General features: G+C 42.1%; 1 long non-coding RNA gene across 2 annotated transcripts; it reads left to right on the forward strand.

Moving 5' to 3' along the window:
- Positions 1 to 149: 149 nt before the first annotated feature.
- LOC103010831 (uncharacterized) lies at positions 150 to 17,595 on the forward strand. 2 transcript variants are annotated; one of them, XR_449930.2, is made up of 3 exons: positions 150 to 586; positions 17,091 to 17,288; positions 17,428 to 17,595. It is a non-coding gene; the product is annotated as an uncharacterized LOC103010831 (long non-coding RNA). The 2 variants fall into 2 exon arrangements; XR_449929.2 differs by having other exon boundaries at positions 150 to 539.
- The last annotated feature ends 6,958 nt before the right edge of the window (positions 17,596 to 24,553 follow it).

Here is a 24,553-nt window from a genome sequence, read left to right on the forward strand (position 1 = left end):
AACCCCTTCAGCCCGCCCTCCTATACCTGCCTTCTATTGGTTGGTCGGAGTTCCCGCCGAGGTGACTGGGCCAACGCGCTTCCCCCGCCCAGCCTCGGTAGTTCCAGAGGGGGCGGGACAAAGGTCGTTTTTCCGGTTTTAATCGCTGGTGGTTGCTAGGGGCGCTTGGAACGGAAGGTGTGTGGTGAGAGTTCACGTTTTAGAGACGTTGTGAAGCCATCCCAAGATTGGCAACTGGGGAACTTGTATGGAGAGTCGGTCTGTCTGAACCCTGGTTTGATAGGTCCCTCGCCGACTCCCGCAATCCCCGCCAGAGCGCGTTGGTCCCAGTCTCTCCTCGCTCTCCACCTGCCCGGCCTTTGGCGGGACTCCCCGCTTTTCCGGCTTCGGCGCGGACTTCCTCCAGGTGCTGTGTGACGGCCTCCAGGACTCGACTTGGGAGGTGATGAGGTGCGCTCCGGTGCGTCTGAGCGGGCGCCGGGGGCGAGTCCAGTCGCTTCAGCACACCCCTCCCGTGGCTCGTTTGTTGAGAAAAGTTGGTGAGTTCTAGTCGGTAGGAAAGTCTTCAAGTTTCCGCACGGTCAAGGTAATTTTACTAGCATTTCCTTCCATTCCTGCCCGCTGCCCCCAGTACAGGCTTTTGACCTGGTGACCCAGAGCTCTGGATGTGGGATTCAAATTGTTCACTGCTTTTTCTGTTATTCATGAATTAGCTGACGGTGCCGTCTTTTTTGTGCTTCATGCTTCCCTTCCCTAAGCGTAGAAGAGCAACTTCACAGCTTCATAGAAAGACTGTAAATGAATTATGTGTTCAAGAAAGATAGCCAGTTAGGAAGTCATTTAGTGGGCAGTGTATGACTGAAAGGGAAACGCCAGGGTTCTGATTCCGGTTAATGATATACCACTGGTCAAGGCCTTAACCTCTCCAGGCCTGTCCCTCTCAAGTTAAGTTCATAACTTGGCCTTAGATTAGGTTTGTAAATGACCAAGGCAATTCAGTGGTAGGGGAAAAGTAGAAATAAGCCTTTTGGGTATTGACATCTGTTTTTCCCATCATTTCTTTCTTTCCCTCGTGAATTCAACAGGAATTTTGTTTTGTGGTCCCTAACCAATAAGAAGTTTGGCACTAATAAAACTGAGGAGAAATTCCAAGTGGCAATCCTCAGGGACCTTTTAGATTTCTGAGAAAAGAATGGTATCCTTTAGGTTTCTGGTCAGCTTAATGTGGCCTTTCTATTAAAAAATTTTAGTTAATTTCAGTATTCTCTCTCTTTTGAAGTTCTCTTGAAATTAATATATAGTAACTACCTATATACCTACATAAATATTACCTATGTACCTATATAGGTACTTGAGCATAATAGTATTTCCTGAACACCCAGGGATGCAAGGTGCTCTGCAGCCCTTACTCATATCAGATATGGTGGTGAATGTCTCACAAGATTATTTGAATGTAGACTCCTCTGGGTAAATGTGTTTGTGCCCTATATATCATAAGTGAAAGGGAGCCGCAGGTAGCTCTGATTGTGGATAAGAAGGGAAATCTTGGTTTCTCCCAAGAAAGTGGACCATTATGGCATAAAAATCCAGCACCTACGGACTTCCCTGGTGGCGCAGTGGTTAAGAATCCACCTGCCAATGCAGGGGACATGGGTTCGATCCCTGGTCCGGGAAGATCCCAGAAGATGCCACAGAGCAACTAAGCCCGTGCGCCACAACTACCGAGCCTGAGCTCTAGAGCCCGCAAGCCATAACTAGTGAGCCCACGTGCCACAACTACTGAAGCCTGCGTGCCCTAGAGCCCTCGCGCTGCAACTACTGAGCCCGCGTGCTGCAACTACTGAAGGCTGCGCACCTGGAGCCCGTGCTCCACAACAAGAGAAGCCACTGCAATGAGAAGCCCACGAACTGCAACGAAGAGTAGCCCCCGCTTGCCACAACTAGAGAAAGCCTGCGCGCAGCAACAAAAACCCAGCGCAGAAAAAAAAATTAAAAATTAAAAAAAAGTCCAGCACCTAGTATAGTTTCTTGCCTATAATCAATTCCATTCAATAAATGCTTCATTAAAAGTTGAACTAGGTGTCCCTCTGAAAAAATGAGCCACAGAAGACAGAAAGGAAAGGAATGGAGTAAAGCATGAGAGAATGAGCTAGATTCAGAAACTGAGAAAGGTATATAAATATCTTGGAGAGCTAGGCACATGGCTCCTGGAGCAAAATAAAGTGTAGCAGAATGTCAGGGTGGACTGGAGACCCTACTGGAGAAACCAGTAAGAACTGATCCCCAAACTGAATTCTTTATGTTCCTGTAACTGTCTAACTTATAAATGACTGCACATGGCTAATGTGCTTCATTGCTGTAATGTTTGGGTCTCTGATGGGCAGTTTTGGCTGGAGAACCCATCAGCCTAGCTTGAACTTTCTTCAAACTGTGCTGCGGTCTGAGACCCTGCCTACTCTCAATCCTTTCTTTTCCCTCTCCTTCATAGGTGTCAGGCCTGAGTCACAGTTTGCAGACTCTCCCACCTTCCCTTGCTCCCTTCCCTTTTATCTTTCACAGATAGTTCCCCTAAAAAATATCTTGCATGTTGTTATGAATTGTGTCCTTCCCAAAATCCATATGTTGAAGCCCTGAACCCACAATACCTCAGAATATGCCTGTATTTGGAGATGAGTCCTTTAAAGATGTGATTAAGTTAAAATGAAGGTGTTAGGTAGGGTGAACCCTAATCCAGTTCGGCTGATTGCTTATAAGAAGAGAAATTTGGACACATAACGAGACACCAGGGGCATGTTTGCAGAGGAAGGGCCGTGTGAGGACACTGTGAGAAGGTGGCCATCTGCAAGCCAAGGACAGAGGCCTCAGAAGAAACCAAACCTGTTGACATCTTGATCTTGGACCTCTAGGCTCCAGAACTGTGAGAAATAAATTTCTATTGTTTAAGCCACCCAGTCTGTGGTATTTTGTTATGGCAGCCCTGACTAATACACATGTCAAATCCCACCTTGGCAACTGCCTCTCAGAGGGCCCAAACTAGCACAAGTGGTGCCAGGAGAGGTCCAAGAAAACATAATAAGTCGAGGTTTCAGGACTGGCACACTCACTACCTCGTAAGCAAAGACGATGCTATCCTGAGTAGTATAGGGGCATGGGTAGTTCCTAGCACAAAGTGGTGACCCAGTTGCTAAAGATTTAATCAGTAGTGACCTGGGAAAACATCCCAGGGGAGGAGAAAGCCCTTGCAGATAGAATTTCAGGTATGTGAAATATATGAGTGGGAACATGCCTACAAGGACAGTGGAGTTGGCTGGTTACTGCTAAGTTGTATTGACACTCTGAAAAGGAATAAGGAGAAAGCAAGGGTTCTCCCTGGGTTAATGGCTAAGTGTGAGAGACAGAAAACCTCTTTAGTAGCTTACAAAGAGGCTTCTATGTCCTATAGTGGAAGAGCTGACACAGTTAAGCCACAGACTCAGGTCGTGATAGAGGCTACAAGAGTTCCAGAGACATTTAAATGTGCAACCAAAGCAGGTCAGGGCCCTGGTTGCAAAAACCTGAAACCCTGAAACAAGGGATAGAACTTCTGGATGGACATCTGTAAGGATGTTAGTTCTGCAAACCCACATGAACTTTCAAAGTTTGCAGAGGTGGTTCACCTCTTCATATTATTCTCTGCATGCTGAAAGACACTGCAGAGCCACTGTCCCACAAGGCAACGTAGAAGTTGCCCCTACTTCCTCTCCTGGCTGCCAGGCCAGTAACTAGAGTTAAATCCTAACAAAACCCAGCTGAGGGACTTCCCTGGTGGTGCAGTGGTTAAGAATCCGCCTGCCAGTGCAGGGGACATGGGTTTGAGCCCTGGTCCGGGAAGATCCCACATGCCGCGGAGCAACTAAGCCCGTGCGCCACAACTACTGAGCCTGCACTCTAGAGCCTGCGAGCCACAACTACTGAGCCTGTGTGCCACAACTACTGAGGCCAGTGCGCCTAGAGCCCGTGCTCCACAACAACAGAAGCCACCGCAATGAGAAACCCGTGCACTGCAAGGAAGAGTAGCCCCCGCTCGCCGCAACTAGAGAAAGCCTGCACGCAGCAGCAAAGACCCAACGTAGCCAAAAATAAATAAATAAATTTATATTAAAAAAAAAAAACAACCAGCTGAGAACATACTGGGCCTGATAACGGAGGAAAGAGATTAAATACAAAGAGCTGTAAGAATTAGCTCGCATATATAGACAGAAACCAGGGGAGTACCCTGCAATTGAATTTTGAGGTTGCTTGATCAAAGCGGCTGGAATATAAGACTAGACAATCAGGAATTCATTGAATTGGGAGCACTTTCTTGAGGCACAGGATTTAACATCCTGGCAAGAACTCTTGGGGATGAAACAAACTCACTGCCGGGAGGCTTTTAGAAACCTAGAGAAAGTGATGGCCGATGCTGAGTAAAGTAGAAATGCCTCAGTTGCCCTGGCATATGGTACAAGAATGAATGAAAAGACAGGAAAGTGGGCATGCAGGAATAGGTGTGTGAAGCCAGAAGACCCATCAGAAGATTATGTTCAACAGGAAGACCCAGAAAACACACCATTCACTGAGGCCATCAGAAATCTGGTGAGGGGCAAGAGAATCACCAAGCAGTTCTCTGCTGCCTGGGCTGACAGTAGAAACAGTCACAGAGCTGGGGCTCATTAATAACTATGGGAATGATATTCCCCTTCCCCCAAGTAAGAGAGACCAGATGGTGGCACTTAGTCACCAGAAACCAGGAGGCTACAATTATGACAAAGACCAGCAACATCTGACAAGAGTGGCATCCAAGGGAGCCTGACCCACAGCGAATTGTGGAGATGGATATAGAACTTGGCATCTCTAGGGGCAAAGTTAACATCTACAACCAAAAAAAGGCCAAAATGGAGAAGCAAGAGCCTGAGGATGGTTCCCCCCAACCCCACCAAAATCATTATCCCTTGTTCAGTGTCTGGATTTGAGCCACTTTTCAGATCCGAAACCCATTGACTTAAGAGGTGGCAGATCCTGCAGCACTGCAGCAAGTATACATGTAATGATTCCCCAGTCCTTCCCCAAAGAGACCTGTGGCCATTTACTTTGGTGACTGTACACACTGGGGAAGAGGGATAACCAGAAAATTTACTCAGGGTCTGAGTTGACATCAGTACCCTGAGACCCAAAGCATTGTCGTGGCCCCTGTTAGAGTGGGGGCTTGTGGGGGCCTTGTAGTAAATGGGGTCCTGGCTAAAGTCCAGCTTACAGTGGGTCCATTGTGTCTATGCACCCACCTGATGGTCATTTCTCCAGTTCTTGTGTGTGTAATGGGAATTGATATATTTGGCGGTTGGAGTGATACCTACATTAAATCCTTGACCTGTGTGAAGTAAGAGCTATCATAGTGGGGAAGGCCAAGTGGAAACACCCACCCCTGGCCAACATAGTGAATTAAAAAAACAAATATCACATACCAGGGGCATAATGGAAATTAGTGCCACCATTAAAGACCTAAAGAATGTGGGTGGAGGGAGGATGGTCCCTATCACATCTCCACTTAATTAGCCAGTCTGGCCCCTGCAGAAACTAGATGGATCCTGGAGAATGACTGTAGACTACTGCAGGCTTCAGTAGTTGACCCATTACATAACTAATATTATGCTGGTCAGACAAGCACAAGCAAGAGGTGGCTAGTATGCTGGAGGTATTGGTAAGACCAATGCTCCAGAGAGTAGAAAAATGCTACAAAGATTCAAGGACTTGCCACTTTGGTGAATTTTTAAGGGTCCACTGGTTAGAGGTGTGCCAGTATATCCTTCCAAGTAAAAAACAAATTGTTGCATCTTGCATCCCCTACCACAAAGAAGTATTCACAGGGCTTGGTAGTTCTCTTTATGTTCTGGAGCAACACATTCCATACCTGGGAATACTGCTCCAGCCCATATACCAGGTGGTATTGAAGATTTCCAGCTTTGTGGCCCAGAACAGGAGAAGGGCTCTTCAGAAGGTCCAGGCTCCTGTACAAGCATCTCTGCCACTTGGCCCTATATTCCAGTAGACTCTTTTGTATTAGAGGTGACAAGAGTGGGAAAAGATGCATTTTGGAGCTTGTGATAGTTAATTTTATGTCAACTTGACTGGGACATGGAGTACCTAAATAATTTGGTCAAACATTATCTGGGTGTGTTGGGGTGGGGGGTGTTTCTGGATGAGATTAACGTTGGACTGGTAGAATGAGTAAAGCAGATTGCCCTCCCTAATGTGGGTGGGCCTCATTCAATCAACTGAAGACCTGAATAGAACAAAAAAGCTGAGTAAAAGGGAATTCCTCCTGCCTGCCTGCATAGCTAGGAGGTTGGTCTTTTCTAGCCTTCAGACTTGGACCGAAACATCAGCTCTTCCTGGATCTTGAGCCTGCCAACTTTTAGACTGGAACTTATACCATCGGTGTCCTGGTTCTCAGGGTTTTGAACTCAGACTGGAACTAAACATTGGCTCTCCTAAGTCATCAGCTTGCTGACTGCAGATCTTGGGACTTCTCAGACTCTCTAATCATGTGAGCCAATTCCCTGTAATAAATCTACATCTATATCTATATCTAACTCCTATTGGTTCTGTTTCTCTGGAGAACCCTGACTAATAGAGATACTATCAGTGGGGTGCAGCTGTAACAAATAACTAAAAATGTAGAAGCAGCTTTGGAACCGGGTAATGGGTAGAGGCTGGAATAATTTTAAGTTACATGCTAGAAATGTGGACATTACAGGCAAATCTAGTGAAATCTAAAATGGAAATTAGGAATATATTATTGGAAACTGGAGGAAAGGCGATCCCCGTTATAAAATGGTAAAGAACTTGGCTGAACTGTGTCCTAGTGTTTTGTGGAAGGTAGAATTTGAGTGATAAAATTGGATATTTAGCTGAGGAGATTTCTAAGCAAAGTATTGAAGGAGGGGCTTGGTTCCACCTGATTGCTAGCAGTAAAATGTGAAAGGAGAGAGATGAATTAAAGAAAGAATTGTTAAGCAAAGGGGAACCAGAACTTGATGATTTAGAAGATTCTCAGCCTATCCATATTGCAAAAAATGAGAAAGCATGTTCGAATACCAATGGTGTGATGAGATTATCACTTGATAAGGAGTTTACAGGATTACATGAGCAGAAGCACTGCCAGTTTGAACTGAAGGGGACAGAGATGGGGCAAAATGAAGGACAGCTGTTAGATTTATTGAATTGGACAGGACAGAGTGATAGATGATCACCAGGGCCACTGCCTCAGTTTTGACAGGCAGGCGGCTTCTGCCTGAAGCCTTGGAAGTGGGACTACCCAGCAAGCCTTGGGGGTGATGCTGCCACCCCACTGGACCTGGATGGCTGAGCATTGAGCCAGAGGATTATTCTCAAACCTTAAGATCTAATGGAATTTTCTTGCTAAATTTTGAACTTGCTTAGGACACCTCCCCCCTTCCTTCTTTCCTGTTTCTCCCTTTTAGAATGGGAATGTTTATCCTGTGCCTCTCCCACCATTGTATTTTGGAAGCACATAACTTGTCTGATTTTACAGATTCACAGCTGGAGAGGAATTTTGCCTCAGGATGGATCATACCTTGAGTCTCACTATATCTGATTTAGATGATATTTAGATGAGACTTTAGAGTTGATACTGGAATGAGTTAAGACTTTGGGGGCTGTTGGGATGGAATGAATGTGTTTTGCATTTACGAATGACATGAATTTTAGGGGGCCGGGGTGGAATGTTATGGACTGAATTTGTCCCCCCCGCCCAATTCTTATGTTGAAGCCCTAACCCCCAATGTGATGGTGAAGAAGAGATACCAGAGAGCACTTTCCCCCCACCCCGTGAGGACAGAGTGAGAATGAGAAGGTGGCTGTCTCCAAATCAGCAAAAGGGATTGCACCAGAGCCTGAACATGCTGGCACCCTGATCTCAGACTTCCAGCCTCTAGAACTGTGAAAAAATGAGTGTCTGTTGTTTAAGCCACCAAGTCTATGGTATTTCGTTATTAACAACCCAAACTGACTTAAGACAGAACTTATGGTAAGCCTCAGTGGAAAAATCACAATGCAGTCCCTGGAACTTGAGCAAGGCCATGCCATCTGCAGCAGAGAATTATATATGTTTTAAGAAACAGCTACTAATGTGATACTGGGCCTTGGTAGAAACCGAACACTTAACTGTGGGACTCCAAGTAGCCATGTGTCCAAAACTGCCTGTTATGGCCTGGGTTCTTTTGGTGTTCAGATGGACCCAGCAGCATTTATTGTAAGATGGAAATGGGGCATCTGAGTTGGAGCTCAAGCACAACTGAGGTACTTGTAAGCTGCATGACCAGGTAGTCCAGACCCCCATGTCACCCACCACAACTGCACCAATACCGTGACCAGCTAAAGGAGGAGGGGTAAAGCCTGAGTTTGGTTTATGGGTGAGTCAGCTTAGTATGTGGGTGTAAGCCAAAGTTAGATAGTGGCTGCATTATAGTCACATACTTGAGAAGCTTTGAAAAATAGTGGAGAGGAAAAATCTTCCTAACGGGTAGAGTTACAAGCATTGTCCCTGGTCATCTGGTTTGTGTATAAGGAGAAGCAGACTGAAGTAAGAATATATATAGATTCTTGGGCATGTGTCAATGGCCTGGCCTGCTGGTAAGAGGCCGGGAAGAATAAAGACTGGAAGACCAAAGACAAGGAGGTCTAGGGTAGAGTCATGTGGGTGAATATACATGAGTGGGCATGAAGTGTGAAGATTTTTGTATCATATTTTGCACCCACTAGGGAAGAGGTACTAAACAATGAAGTAGAGAAAATAACTCATGCAATTGTCATTACCAGCCTTAATCATTGGCTACCTTGGAACCAGTCTGATGGGCACTGTTGTGGGTTATATTGTATCCCCCCCAAATTCATACGTTAAAGTTCTAATCCCCAATACCTCAAAATGTGACATTTGGAAATAGGGTTCTTGCTGTTGTAATTAGTTAAAATGACATCATACTGGAGTAGGATGGGCCCCTAATTCAATGTGACTGGTATCCTTATAAACAGAAGGCCATATGAAGACAGAAATGTGCAGAGGGAATGCCATGTGAAGATAAAAAAAGAGATTAGGGTGATTCAGGAGAAGCCAAGGAACACCAAAGATTGCCGGCAAACCACCAGAAGCTAGGGGAGAAGCATGGAACAGATTTTCCCTCACAGCCCTCAGAAGGAACCAAGCCTACTGACACCTTGGTCTCAGACTTCTAACTTCCAGAATTGTGAGACAATAAATTTCTGTTGTTTAAATCACCAAATTTGTGGTACTTTGTTAACGCAGCCCTAAGAAACTAATACAGGCACATAAATGGTGTGGCCTCAGTGGTAGAGATAGAAGCTATACGTGGGCCCAGAAAGTATGGACTCCAACTTTTTAAGGCTGATCTCGCTACTAATGCCTAAATGTTCAACATGTCAGCAATAGAGACCAATGCTGAGCCCCCAATATGGAACTATTACTCAAGGAGACAGTTGGCTACTTGGTGACAAGTTGACTACTTTGAGTCCCTTCCATTCTGGGGGGGCCAGTGCTTCATTCTCACAGTGATAGATAGCTATTCTGGATATGGGTTTTCCTTTCCACCAACAGATCCTCAGCCAACATTACTGAACTGGGGTTTGTGGAATGTCTGATCCACAGGCATAGAATCCTGCATAACGTAGCATCCAACCAGGGCAACTGCTTCATGGTAAAAGAAGTGCGAGAGTGGACCCATGACCTTGTACCACACCAGCCAGAAAAAGCTGACCTGATAAAGAGCTGGAATGGCTTTCTAAAGGCTCAAGTGAAATGCCATTCAGAGGCAACTCTGAAAAAACAAGATGCCATCATTCAGGATATGTTATACACATTAAATCCCAGGCCTTTATGAACCCAATAGGAAAAATACATGGGTCCACTAACCAAGGAGTGGATGCAGGAATAGCTCCATTTACCTTTACTACCAATGACCCACTAGAGGATTTTGTGCTTCCCATACCCACAAATCTGGGATATATAGGGCTGGAGGTACTGGTCCCCAAAGGGATTGTACTCCTGTTAAGGGACACAGCAAAGGTCCCATTGAACTATAAGCTGTGACTGCTGCTGGGGCACTTTGGACTCATTATTCCAGGGACCAGTAGGTGAAAAGAGAAGTCACCATCATGACAAGGATAAGTGACCCTGATCAGTAGGAGAAGGTATCACGGCTTTTTACAGAATCCATGTGATCCACTTGGGCATCTCCTGATACTCCCTTGCCCCACTGTAACTGTGAACACATGCAGCAACTCTGGACTAAGAAGGGTGTGGTTACTAGGAGCTCAGTCCCCTCAGGAATAAAGGTTTGGATTATACCACCACATAAGCCACCAAGACCTGCTAAGATGATAACTGAGGGTGAGGGGAATTTAGAGTGGATAGTGGAAAAGGGAGAGAATGAGTATCAACTGTGGCCTCCAGACCAATTTCTATAGTTCATTCCATTAACCTTCCTCTTCCAAGTTTCTCTTCAGGAAGAGGCCCATGGAAACCATGGAAGAGCTTCTCCCCAAACCAACAAGAAGAAGTGTATAGATCAGTGGGGCAAAGGAGTGGACTGTGGTGTTTCTGAAAATGTGCCACTGGATTTCCTGCTGTGCATAGCATAGTTAACTGATGAACCCAGATACTGATCTGGATCCACCAGTGTGTTCACAACTGAGGCCACATTTCCCACAACCTACTCCTAGCTAACCACTGAACATGGTGGAGTAATAATGCAGGCTCATTCCTTCCAGACTTGGGACTCCTCTACTGGGACACTTTGGCTTGAGAACTACTGTTAGGATTCAGAGCTCAGAGGGAAATTGAGAGAAAGGAAATTTATGCAAAGACAGTTTAAAAAGAAAATAAAGGGACTTCCCTGGTGGTGCAGCGGTTAAGAATCTGCCTGCCAGTGCAGGGGACACAGGTTCGAGCCCTGGTCTGGGAAGATGCCACATGCTGCAGAGCAACTAAGCCTGTGTGCCACAACTGCTGAGCCTGCGCTCTAGAGCCCGTGAGCCACAACTACTGAAGCCCGTGCACCTAGAGCCCGTGTTCCACGACAAGAGAAGCCACTGCAATGAGAAGCCCACGCACCGCAACGAAGAGTAGCCCCCACTCACCGCAACTAGAGAAAGCCTGCGTGCAGCAACGAAAATCCAACACAGCCAAAAATAAATAAATTAATAAATTAATTTTAAAAAAAGAAAATAAAGATGAAATCAGAAATTGATAAAATAGAAAGCAAAAAAAACAAGAGAGGGGGCTTCCCTCGTGGCACAGTGGTTGAGAATCTGCCTGCCAATGCAGGGGACATGGGTTCATGCCCTGGTCTGGGAAGATCCCACATGCCACGGAGCAACTAGGCCCATGAGCCACAACTGCTGAGCCTGCGTGTCTGGAGGCTGTGCTCCGCAGCAAGAGAGGCCGCGACAGTGAGAGGCCCGCACACCGCGATGAAGAGTGGCCCCCGCTCACCGCAACTAGAGAAAACCCTCGCACAGAAACGAAGACCCAACACACCCAAAAATAAATAAAAATTAAAAAAACAAAAACAAAAAAAATGAGAGAAAATCAACAAGGGCAAAATTTATTAATCTCCAAAAAGACAAAAAATTAATCAACTCCTAGCAAGACTAATCAAGGAAAAGTTTAAGAGAACACATTACTAATATCAGCAATAAAAAGGGGGGCATCACCACAAGTCCTATAGACATTAAAAATATAAGAGGATACAACTTTATACCAATAAATTTGGCAATTCAGATGAAGTGGAAAATTTTATTGAAAAATAAAGCTTATCAAAACTGAAACAATAACAAACAGGAAATTCTATATTTTATATTTTAAAGGAATTGAATTAATCATTTAAAACCTTTCTACAAAGAAAACTCCAGATAGCTTCACTGATGAATTCCTTCCAACATGTATATTTTTTTCAGAAAGGCATAAAAGGCATATTCACACCTCCTGATGCTTATATATCACACAGTCTATTTGTGGATTAACTTCCCCCTGCTCCATGTCTCATTCATTTAGCACCTACTATGCATTATGTTAAGAGTTGTAGATAAGAAGATGAATAAAGTTTTTGGCAGAGGGAGCCTTCAGGTTGGTGGAAGAAGCAGATATAACGTAAATGCAATGAAATAAGTGCTAATGAAGATTTTTGTAAAGTACTATGAGAGATGGGTGTGAATCCAGGGAAGGAAAGGCTTTAACAGGGATGAGAAGTGAAACAATATGCCATGTGCTGTGGTCATAAAAATAACTGGAAAATAGGGGACATTCTTTCTCAGAATTCCTTACTGGATCTTCTCCCCTTATTCCCTCTAATTTTTGATACCTTGGGATTATTCCTTGGCTTCTGCTTTTCATTCTTCCTAATTTCATCCACTCTCACATTTGTCCCTTTCATATATAATTTAATCACTCCAAAATTTGTATCTCTAGCCTCTACCTCTCTCTTGAGCTCCAGGCCTAAATATTCAAATATCCAGAGAACTCACCTACTCAAGGACTTTGCTTCTACACTTATTCTCCTCTCTCTCCTGCATCACCAGTCCTCCCTCCCTTCTTGAAGAAACCCTCCCTTGATGGCATATGTCTCTTCAGCTACTACACTACTTTTCTGCTCCCCTTTATATAAAGAATCTTCTCACTTTCTTTCTACTGCATCTTAACCTTTTATGATACTTAAAAACTTTTATGAGTCTTTTATCCCCGCTACTCTTCTAAGATTACCTTTACCTGGCTTCTACCCTCTTGATCACTACTACTCTAGTCCAAACCACCATCATCTCTCACCTAGACTTATCAAGGTCACCAATAACCTTCGTGTTGCCAAATCCAATTCTCAACTTATTTGACCTAACAGCAGCATTTAAGCAGTTGATCATTTCCTCTTTCTTGAAAGACTATCTTTACCTGGCTTCTACCCTCTACTGATTTTCTTCTCACTTCACTGGACACTTCTCAGTCTCTTTGTTGGATCTTCTTTCTCTTCTCAACCCTTAAGTATTAGGGTATTCTAGTGTTCCATCCTTGGACTTCTACTCAGTTTTAGCTTACACTCATCTTAGAAAATCTTAACCAATTCCATCATCTTAAATGTCACCTATAAGCCAATAAATCCAAAAATGTATATCTATAGATTTAACCTCTCCCCTGAACTCCAGACTCGTATCTCCAATAACTACTCTACTTGGAAGTCTAACAGTATTCCAAACTAAACATGTCTAAAATCAAACTCTTGAGTCCCTGTTTATCAAACCTAATTCCCTTCAGTCTTCTCCATCTCAGTAAATGGCTCTGTGATTCAACCTGTTGCTCAGGACAGAATATTGGGGTCATTGTTGACTCCTCTCTTTTTCTACTACCCTCATTCAATCCATCAGCACATTGCATCAGCTCTGCCTTCAAAATATATCCCAAGTCTGATCAGTTCTCACTAACTTGATCATTACTACTCTAGTCCAAACCGCCATCATCTCTCACATAGATCCCTTCCTTGTAACTGGCTACCCAGCTTCCACACTTCCCCCGCTATTGTCTTTTGGGAGTGATCCTTTTACAGTATAAGTTAGGATATGGTACTCCCTTATTCAAAAACCCTCCAACGATGGGGAGGGTGGGAGGGAGGGAGATGCAAGAGGGAAGAGAAATGGGAACATATTGTATATGTATAACTGATTCACTTTGTTATAAAGCAGAAGCTAACACACTATTGTAAGGCAATTATACTTCAATAAAGATGTTTAAAAAAAAACAAAACAAAAACCCTCCAACGATTCACATCACACTTAAAATAAAACCAAAGGTTTTTTCCATGATCTACGAGGTCTCTTGCTATATTCTGACATTATCTTCTCCCATTCTCCCCTTCCTATTTTTTGTGCTTCAGTCACACTAATCTCATTGTTATTCCTCAAACATATGACAAGCACATTCCCATCTCTGGACATTTGCACTCGCTGTTCACTCTGCCTAAAATACTCTTTCTCCAGATATTCACATGGCTCATTTCTCTGTTCAAATGTCACCCCCTCACAGGGACTACTTCATCTAAAATAACTCCTTCATTTGCTGGGATTTTACTCTGCTCTATTTTCTTTCATAGCTTGTAACATTACAGGGATTATATCATGTATGCATTTGGGTTTTTTAAATTATTTTTTTAATTTTTTAACATCTTTATTGGAGTATAATTGCTTTACAATGGTGTGTTTCTGCTTTATAACAAAGTGAATCAGCTATACATATACATATATCCCCATATCCCCTCCCTCTTGTGTCTCCCTCCCACCCGCCCTATCCCACCCCTCTAGGTGGTCACAAAGCACCAAGCTGGTCTCCCTGTGCTATGTGGCTGCTTCCCACTAGCTATCTATTTTACGTTTGGTAGTGTATATATGTCCATGCCACTCTCTCACTTTGTCCCAGCTTACCCTTCCCCTTCCCCGTGTCCTCAAGTTCATTCTCTAGTAGGTCTGCGTCTTTATTCCCATCCTGCCCCTAGGTTCTTCATGACCTTTTTTTTTTTAGATTCCATATATATGTGTTAGCATACAGTATTTGCTTTTCTCTTTCTGACTTTCTTCACTCTGTATGACAGATTCTAGGTCCATCCACATCACTACAAATAACTCAATTTTGTTTCTTTTTATGGCTGAGTAATATTCCATTGTATATGTGTGCCACATCTTCTTTATCCATTCATCTGTCGATGGACACTTAGGTTGCTTCCATGTCCTGGCTATTGTAAATAGAGCTGCAATGAACATTGTGGTACATGACTCGTTTTGAATTATGGTTTTCTCAGGGTATATGCCCAGTAGTGAGATTGCTGGGTCGTATGGTAGTTCTATTTTTAGTTTTTTAAGGAACCTCCATACTGTTCTCCATAGTGGCTCTATCAATTTACATTCCCACCAACAGTGCAAGAGGGTTCCCTTTTCTCCACACCCTCTCCAGCATTTATTGTTTGTAGATTTTTTGATGATGGCCATTCTGACTGGTGTGAGATGATATCTCATTGTAGTTTTGATTTGCATTTCTCTAATGATTAATGATGTTGAGCATTCTTTCATGTGTGTGTTGGCAATCTGTATACCTTCTTTGGAGAAATGTCTATTTAGGTCTTCTGCCCATTTTTGGATTGGGTTGTTTGTTTTTTTGATATTGAGCTGCATGAGCTGCTTGTAAATTTTGGAGATTAATCCTTTGTCAGTTGCTTTGCATTTGTTTATTGGATGTATTATCTGCCTTCCACACTAGAATGCAAGCTCCATAAGGGCAAGGATTCATGTTTTGTTCAGTTACCAAGTCCTATCAATTCTACCCCTTAGAAATATCTTCAGTCCATCTTCTTCTCCATTATCACTACCTTCGCCTTAATTCAGTTGCCATCACCACTTGCTAGGACTATTATAGTATTCTCCTACTTGACTTTCTGCCTTCACCTTCTTTTGACGTCTTTCTCTACCATTACTTACCATTTTGATAGCACTGTAGTTGATATGTATTCATGTCTCTCCTACGTAGAATCCTTTGTAGGGGACACCCTCTTTGCATACTGGATAAAATTCAAGCCCCTCAACACAGCATCCAAGTCATCTCCTGCAACCTCTTCACCTTTACCAGCAGCACCAAACTGCTTATATCTCCTCATGTCCTTGCCTGTGTCCTTGGGACATACTGGTTCTTCTACTTAAATGTCCTTTCCTGACTCTCAGAGATAGATAAATATTTCTTCCTTTGGCCATACTTTTATTGCATTTATTATACTGTGGTGGAATTTTTTTCTTTTTTTGCTTACATGTAGGTCTCTTATTAAACTATGAGCTCTTAAGGGCAGAGAGTTGTGTTTTATTCCGGCCACAGCTTCTGTCACACAATAAGGGGTAGATGAAGATTGGAGTAGGGCATGGAAAACGTTCAAAGTAGAAGGGACTGTGTGTATAAATACTCTGAGGCATGAGGGGGCTTGGCATCTTCAGAAAAGAGAGAAGGGCTGTGTGACTGACCCAGTGAATAAAGGGAAGAGCGGCAGGAGGCAAGCTAGAAAGACTGTGGGAACCAGATCACCCAAGGCCCTTGTCGAACGTGCAAAAGATCTTGAACATCATCCTATGAAGCCTCTAAAAGATTTTAAGGAGAATAAAGGTAAAATTTGCACTAAAAAAAAAAAAAAAAAAAAACCCATGAAGCTTGCTATGTAAAGAATGGATTGAATGAGTACAAGAACAAATAGAGAGAGACCTGATGGACACTAGTGCAATCGTCCAGGCAAAAAGGGATGATGCATTGGCCTGGGTTGGCAGCAGTGGGGATAGTGAAAAGTAAATAGATTCAAGATATATCTTGGAGGTAAAATGAACAGGACTTGATAGGATAAAAGGGGGTGAGGAAGATAGATTGCACAACTGAATGGCTGATGGTATGATTTGCTGAAATGCAGTAGATTTGTCCTAGGAAGTTCAAAGGAGCAATAGCTAAGTTTTGAGAAGTTGAGTTTGAGATGCCCGAGTATGAGACATATAAAGGGATATGCTGAAAAGGCAGCTGAATATGGAGGTATGAATTTCAGAAGAGAGGTCTGAGCTGGAAGAATAGCTAGGAGTCATGAGCACACAAACTGTGTCTAAAGCCATAAGAGTTGATACGAGAGCCAAGGAGACATGGTAGCATGAAAACAGAAGAGGATCATGGATGATGCAGAGTTGAGAAGAAATTCATTGGATTGGAGATAATGAGAACAGGAAGCTAAGAGGCCACATGGACTTTATAATTGCCCAGGAGAGTGGCAGAAGTTGAGGGGACAGGAAGGCCATGAGCCAGGTGCTTGCAGATCTTCAGAGAGTGAGAAAAGTGGCCAAGAGTTTGGAAGATCATTGCATTCAGAAGGGAGAAAAGATGAATGGATAGATGACATGAACCTTAAAAAGGCAGATTTTGCAAGAGGGAGAGGGAATAGTGAGGAGAAACAACCTAAATTTCCCCTTAATTATATTCTCTGTTTCAGATAATGAGGACCTTCAAGAATGTCTTCGAACTTGGCAGATTAAATAGGGTCAAAGAAATCCCACCCCTATTGTTCCAGACTAAGCCCATCCCCTGGGGCTTAATCAAGGCAGAGAAGCTGCCAGAGTAAGGAGGCCAAACCTGTGGGAAAGTGGCATGGAATAAGAATGGCAACTAAGAAGCTATACTAAGAGTTCAGGTGAGAGCGGGTGAGAGATTGAATTAATGCAGAGGCAGAGGGGACAGCAGGGAGGGAGAGCTTGAGGAAACATCTCTAACATAGCTGGAGACTGAGTTCAATCATGTGACCAATGATCCAATCAATCTTGCCTTCCCAGTGAAATCCCAATAAAATGTCTTGATGCTGAGGCTCAGAGGAGTCCCTGGTTGGTGAACACGGGTGTGCTGGGAAGGTGACATGTCCTGGCTCCCCAGGGAGAAGATATGGGAGCTCCATGTTGAAAACCCTCCCAGACCTCATCCTATGTGTCCCTTCATTTGGCTGGCCCTGGTTGTATCCTTTAAATAAAACTGTAATTGTTAAGTGCAGTGCTTTCCTGAGTCATTCAGTTCTGTGATTTATTCTTGTGAATTATTGAACCTGATGGGATAATGGGAACCCCTGAATTTCTGCCAGTTGGTCAGAAGTGTGGGTGACCTGGGGACTCTCAAAGTGTGGATGGCATCTGAAGTAAGGGCAGTCTTGCTGAGGCCCGTGCCCTTAAACCTGTGTAGTCTTACACTAACTCCAGGTGGTTAGCATCAGAATTGTATTCAGTTGGGGTTCGTGTTAGGATAACAGGTAACAAACAGAGAATTCTACTCAAACTGACTTTAAAAAGTGAAGGGAATTTATTGGTGCACATTACCAAAAAAGTCCACAAGTAACATGGCTTCAAGCATGGCTTGACCCAGCAACTCAAATAATGTGACCAGGACCTGGTTTTTCTCTCCTAGTTTTTCCTGAGACTGGCTTCATCCTCAGCAAACTCTCCCTTCCTGGTGCAGGATGGCTGCCAATAGTTCCTGAAGCTATGTGCACGTGGATTTACATCCAATTAAGAGAGAGATTTTTATTCATTCAAATAGATGTTCAAGAATTGAGTATAACTGGCCTAAATTGGGTCATATTCCCATCCTTGAATGACTATGACCAGAAATAGTGCCATAAGTCAATCAGAACCTACTTCTAAAACCAGAGGTGGGATTTATCTTACTTAAACCATTTGGCCATAAATGGCTTGCCTTATACAAAATCTGGGTACTGCTGTTGGAAAAATGGGGAAATAAATACTGTGGAAGCAATCAGTAATGAAACAGTGTTCAGTTGATATTTATTTAATTGGCATCTCATTTTGAAAATTAGCTGCATTCTGGAAAACAATCCCAGATTCCTTTAGTTCTTAAATTCTGCACTTAAGGGTTGTTCTGTCTGTACTCCAGGTGGCTTAGATATCCTGTGAGGTTCTCTTTACAACCTAATGATTTGCTGGTACAATCCCAAATGAGAGAAATACAGCTTGTCAGATTATGGTACAACTCATCTTCTCCAGAGATCATTTATGTGACAACTTAATTATTCAGAGAATAAAACCCTAAGAGGTGCCCACAGTTAAAGAGCTGACAGAAGATGATTCTGCAGAAGAACATCTCCATGCCCTCAGCTCTGAAAAATCACTTGAAACTACTGAAAGAGATGTCACAAAGTTTACATACCAGAGTTCATGGACTTTATTTATGGGAAACATTCTTCGATCCTCTCTTAGAGCCAATTTGCCATGATTCTAGGTGCAGTTCTAACAGGTTTGTTATCTGATGTAATGATCATCTTTGTTTTTGCTTGTTCACTATCTATTCTTTCTTATTTAGGCAGAAGCACCCTGATTTTCCTTTGGGGAAACTAGTCCTCTCTAACTTTCAGTTTTGTGGTTTTGATAGGACTGATAACTACCCACAAGGTCCAAGAATGAGTACAGGGATCTGGCCAGTCCCTTGGCCACACCGTGACTGATTCTGAAATGGGAATGTGGCCCAACCTGGGCTATTGAGAGCCCTACCCAGAACTTTGCCTGCAACTCTTATGGGGTTGCTAGGTTGTTACGATGTTAAGACCAGACATGTTGTCGGGCTATCAAGGGGGAGAATCCAGCTGGAAAATGAAACCAACATAGGAAAGCAGAGGAGAGATAGACAGAGACAGAAGCAGAGAAAGAATCCAGTTCTGATGTTATCATTTGGGCCCCTGGAACGAGTCATGACTAAAACTCTTGGATGTTTCAGTTACAGGAGGCAACAAATTTCCTTTTCTGCTTAAGCCTGTTTGAGTCAGGTGTCTGCACTAAAGTAGTTTTAACTAATTCATCTGGTTTTCTGCAACAAGCAAATTGGAAGCGACAACAGAGGAGGGTTTTTGCTTGGAGGCATGTGAATTAGCAGCAGTTTCACTAATTTTTAAAAAATGTTATGAATTCTGCACACTTAATGAAATAAAATCCAATATTTTGGTACTTGGTGCTGACACCAAAGGAAAGCAAAGGAAAACTACAAAATCCCTCTCTCTAATTAAAAAAAAAAAAAAAAAAAGAAAGAAAGAAAACAGTTTGGGATCCAGATCATGACATCATATCTATCTTACAGTACAGGACAATGTCTGATAGTCCTGATGTGACATTCCCTATCTTTATACCTGTCATCAATGGTCTTTCACACTTAAAACGATCTTTGATTCCTCTCTTAGTAGTTACAATACTAGAGCAAAATTATATTTTTAATCTTTCTGCTTTAATTTCCTGCAAAGCCAAAATACTGGATTTTGTTACATGTTTAGAATTTATAAAGTTTTAAAAATATTAATGTAACTAAATATTATTTAACACATTTAAAAACAAAAATTGTAAACAAATTACAAAATATCCTTCTGGCCACTACTGGCTCTGCTGCTTTCTGCAACTTCACTTCTCCTACCTCACACATATCCATACACATCATCTATGATGTAGCTGGTTAGGAAGAGCTTCTAGACTTTCCTGCCCAGTTTAGCAACCCATAGGGTTTTCAGGACTACTTCCTCTGATTGAAAATGATTTCTCTCCTGTGAGCCCAAAAGAGATGGCCCTAGCTGGGTCTGACTCTTCTCCATCCCCTATGGGGAGATTTCCTACTTCAAAGGCTCCTCCTGTCTAGTCCTCGCTCAGCAGTTTTGCTGAGAGAGCGCAGTGGAGGATGAGGAAGTTTGGAAGAGGTAGGGAGTTACCGGAACTGGGTGGTAAGGAGGGGATGGGAGGGTTTATAGTGATAAATGGTAATGGTTTATAGTTAGTGATGAGGAGGAGGTTAGAGCAGGAGAAGGAAGGAGGGTTTGAAGAGGACCTAAGAAGAGTAAATAAAGCTGCCGACCGAGGTCTAAAATAATGGTATTACACCAATAAAAATACCTTACTTTCAGTGCTTAAAAATAGCACAGTATACGGGTACACTGGAATATAGGAAACAGTAATGCAGTCATGATTCCCTCTTCCCTGACCTTCAGTCAGAGTAGCCTCTAAATCTTGTTAATTCAATTTCAGAGACATGCCATTCCACCTAGAGATTCAACTTCCTGAAGTATTCTTGGCGCAAACCTTGGAAGGCTCTGGTTCTGTTTTAAGAAGGAAAGCCATGTACTTACGTCACTTATACACACTGCTGCCAGATTAATAGTTCTGAAACACAGTTCTATCACATAGCAACTATTATTTTTTGAATATTTGCTATGTGGCAGGCACCAGGCTTTCTTTATATTACCTTATTTAACCTTCATAACAGCCCTTCGTAGTAGATACTGTCATTAACCCCATTCTGTAGATAAGAAAATTGAAGCTTAGGAAAATTAAGTCTCTTGAAAAGGAAACATAGCTACTAAATGGCAGAACTAGGTTTGGAACTCAGATCTGTCTCACTCCACTTGGGTCCTTAACCTCTATTCTTTATCACCTCTTCTGCTCAGAATCTGAGTGAGTAGTCAATAAAGTCTAAGGGCTTATCACTTAAGGCCCTTACCCCCAACTGCCATTCCAATTTTATTTTCTACTATGGCCCTTCATACATCTGATTTTCAGGGCAAATAGAAGTATTTGCTGATCACCAATATCCCTCAGCAATACACACTTCCATGTCTTTGTTTATGGAGGAATGTTTTCTCTGTGTCACTGGTTCCAGAAAAAAATAGAAATATTTAAATCACTGTTTCACAGAATAATTGTCATAGTTTTTATTTTCCATTACAATAACAGCCATTGATTTTTACATATACATATATACACACACACATATATATATTTGTTCCCTTAAAATAAACTATTTTCTTCTGAAGTATGTACAAAGATTAAGTGTTTTGGAAATGTATTAGGCCTTTACAAATTGTTTATAAATCCAAATCCAACAGAATTAGGATTCCAAATAGTAGAAGTCATTTTACCAGAAGTCCAAAAAGTCTTTAGGGTCTCCCAAGATTATCTAAAATAAACACAGAAACAAAAAACTATTCAGGACAGAAATTTGGCAAGTGGTCAGTCTACTTTTGTAGGGTGCCTCTACTCCTAACAGGCATAATTTTCAAAAAAAAAAAAAAAACCTGCTGTGGAATAAATTTCATGGATTAAAAAAAATGCTGAGTGACGTTACCTTGAATGTACAGTCGATTTGGCCACAATACAGCTTCAACGTTTTAAAAAGCAGTAGCTCTCCAGAAAACAAAAAGAGAAGGGAACATTTTCCAACTCATTTTAGGAGGATACCATTACCTTGATAACAAAACCAAAGAGAGTCCAAAAAAGAAAACTACAAACCAATAGCCCTCATGAACATAGATGAAAAAAATCCTCAACAGGGGAATTCCCTGACAGTCCAGTGGTTCGGACTCAGTGCTTCCGCTGCATGGAGCCAGGTTCGATCCCTAGTCAGGGAACTAAGATCTTGCATGCCGCTCACTGGCATGGCCAAAAAAAAAGAAAGAAAATTCTCAACAGAATTTAAAAATTGAATTCAACAATATATAATATACACATATATATTATAGAATATATATATGTAAAGAATAACACATCATGACCAAAAATTCAAGGCTGACTGATTCAGTATTCAAAAATCAGTCAATAGACCCACAAAAATATAGTCATTTGATCTTTGACAAAGAAGCAAAGGCAATTCAGTGGAGAAAAAATAGGCTGTTCAACAAATGGTGCTGGAAGAACTGGACATCCACGTGCAAAAAAAATGAATCTAGACACAGACTTTATACTCTGCACAAAAATTAACTCGAGATTATAGACCTAAATGTAAAATGCAAAACTATGAGACTTAGAAGATAACATAGGAGAAAATCTAGATGACTTTGGGTTTAGTGAGGTCATTTTAGATACAACACCGAAGGCATGACTCATGAAAGGAAAAATTGATGTCAGACTTCATTAAAATTTAAAACTTTAAAAAAAGTTTAAAACTTTTTTAAAAAGCTATGCAAAAAACACTGTCAAGAGAATGAGAAGACAAACCAAACACTGGGAGAAAATAATTTGCAAAAGACATATCTGATAAAGTACTGTTATCCAAAATATACAAGGAACACTTAAAAGTCAACAATAAGAAAATGAACAACCTGATTTAAAAATGGGGAAAAGATCTGAACAGACACTTCACCAAAGAAGGTATACAGATGGCAAGTAAGCTTATGAATAGAGGCTCAACATAACATGTCATTAGGGAATTGCAAATTAAAACAACAATGGGATACCACTATACACCTGTTAGAATGGCTAAAATCCAAAACACTGACAACACCAAATGCTGACAACGATGTGGAGCAACAGGAGCTCTCATTCATTGTTGATGGGGCTGCAAAATGGTACAACCACTTTGGAAGATAGTTTGGCGGTTTCTTATAAAACCAAACATACAATACGGCAGTTGAACTGTATTTGCCCAAAGGAGTTGAATTTACATCCACACAAAAACCTGCACGTGGACTTTTATCGTAGCTTGATTCATAGCTGCCAAAACTTGGAAGCAATCAAGATATTCTTCTGTAGGTGAATGGATACACAAACTGTGACAATGGACTGTTATTATTCAGCGCTAAAAAGAAATGAGCTATCAAGTCATGAAAAGACATAGAGGAAACTTATGTATTATTATATATATTTCACTTATATTACTAAGTGAGAGAAGCCAATCTGAAAAGGCTACATAATGAATGATTCCAACTGTATGATATTCTGGATAAAGCAAAAATAGGGAGGCAGGAAGATCAGTGGTTGGTTGCGGGTGGCAGGGGGAGGGAGGGATAAACAGGTAAAACACAGGATATCTATAGGGTAGTGAAATTATTCTGCATGATACTATAAGAGTGAATACATGTCATTATACATTTGTCAAAATCCATAGACTATATAATACAAAGAGTAAACACTAATGTAAACTATGGACTTTGGTTGATAATGATGTGTCGGTGTTGACTTATTGATTGTTACAAATAAATGTACCATACTGATTCGGGATGTTGATGATGGGAGAGGCTGCGTGCAGGGAGGGGATAGGGAGGCGGGAATTCTCTGCACTTTCTGCTCAATTTTACTGTGAACCTAAAACTGCTCTAAAAATAAAGTGTATGTATATATGTATGTATATATGTGTGTATATATATGTACGTATGTGTGTGTATACATACGCTTTATTTTAAAATTATATATATTTTTATATATGTATTTATATATCCTTTCAATATTCTAAAAAATATATCAGTGTAATCTACCATACTTGTCATAATTGTCCAAAGAAGAAAAAATACATTATCATTATCAATTGATGCAGAAAAAGCATTTGACAAAATTCAACATCCATCCATGATTAAAAACTCTCAGCAAACTAGAAATAGAAAGGAACTTCGGACTTCCCTGGTGGCACAGTGGTTAAGAATCCGCCTGCCAACGCAGGGGACACAGGTTCAATTCCTGGTCTAGGAAGATCCCACATGCTATGGAGCAGCTAAGCCTGTGCGCCACAACTACTGAGCCTGCACTCTAGAGCCCGCAAGCCACAACTACTGAGCCCACGTGCCACAACTACTGAATCCCGTGTGCCTAGAGCCCGTGCTCCACAACAAGAGAAGCAACCGCAATGAGAAGCCTGCGCACCGCAACGAAGAGTAGCCCCCACTCACTGCAACTAGAGAAAGCCCGCGCACAGCAACGATGACCCAACACAGCCCAAAATAAATGAATAAATTAATTTTAAAAAAGAAAAAAAGAAAGGAACTTCCATAAGCTGATAAAGGGCATCTATAAAAAACCTAGAGCTAATATCATACGAAATGGTGAAAAGCTGAATACTTTCCCCTAAGATCAGGAACAATGCAATGATGTCCACTGTCACCACTTCTATTCAACATCATACTGAAAGTCCTAGCCAGTGCAATAAGGCAAGGAAAAT

Source organism: Balaenoptera acutorostrata, chromosome 1 (genome assembly GCF_949987535.1).
Source record: "Balaenoptera acutorostrata chromosome 1, mBalAcu1.1, whole genome shotgun sequence".
In the NCBI taxonomy this organism is placed as follows: domain Eukaryota; kingdom Metazoa; phylum Chordata; class Mammalia; order Artiodactyla; family Balaenopteridae; genus Balaenoptera; species Balaenoptera acutorostrata.